A 979-nucleotide genomic window follows, 5' to 3' on the forward strand; every position below is an offset into this window, starting at 1 on the left:
TTACGGACAATTTTCAGTTTTCAATTTTTTTAGTTTTTTTTTCTATAAATATCAATAAAGTTTTATCTGTGGGCCAAAAAGTGTATAAATTTAATACCTGATATATTGTTACAATATCAGTTAAAAAATATTAAAAATACATAGGCACATTTTTTTTTTATAAGCATTTAAAGATCAAATTTTGACAAAATTTATCAAATTTTAATTTGAAAAATTATTTTGTAGTTAAAAATTTATAAAATGTTCAATTTTTGTATCTAAGAATTGAAAATTTAAAACAAGATTCCACGTAAGTAATTAATTCTGTTACCAAAAAATCGAAAAAATACATTTACACAGTTTATTTTTATAGTCATTTTAAGTACAAATTTGGACGAAATTACATATTAAAAACCTAGGATAACTATTTTAGTTATTTTGTTGTGATTGTATAATATTATTCGTGGGTACTTGAAACTTCTAAAGTATACTATTATATATCTATGATAGTACCACGGTTTTTTGTTGATGTATAACGCGTTATAAGTACCTAATAGATATTATGATATGATTAATTTGGAATTTATTATAGGTACCTATTATAGGTCAATTTTTTTTAAATACTATAGACTATAATATAATATTATGTCTTATACCTAGACTGACATACCGTCTCCGCTCAGAATCGTTTTTCTTATACAATGATATTATATCATTGAATTCAAATTTAATACCATCCATTATACAGTGACCCACTTGTAACCTACTGTACAGCAGAGCGACATCCACTTACCCACCTTTTTTTTTTACATCTTGGCTCTTACGTCAATTTACGTCTAATGTTACGTTAAGATGCTAGCCGCAAAAGTCTATGACGCGAGCCGCGGTTTGGTCGCCCCTGATATATACCATTCAACTAAAACTACCGTTTGGGCCCAGGTTTATTCTATCATACCTACCGTTTGGAGCTTTGTGCGAATAAGGTTTAATGTGTTTATAA

This window comes from Acyrthosiphon pisum, chromosome A2 (assembly GCF_005508785.2).
Source record: "Acyrthosiphon pisum isolate AL4f chromosome A2, pea_aphid_22Mar2018_4r6ur, whole genome shotgun sequence".
NCBI lineage: Eukaryota > Metazoa > Arthropoda > Insecta > Hemiptera > Aphididae > Acyrthosiphon > Acyrthosiphon pisum.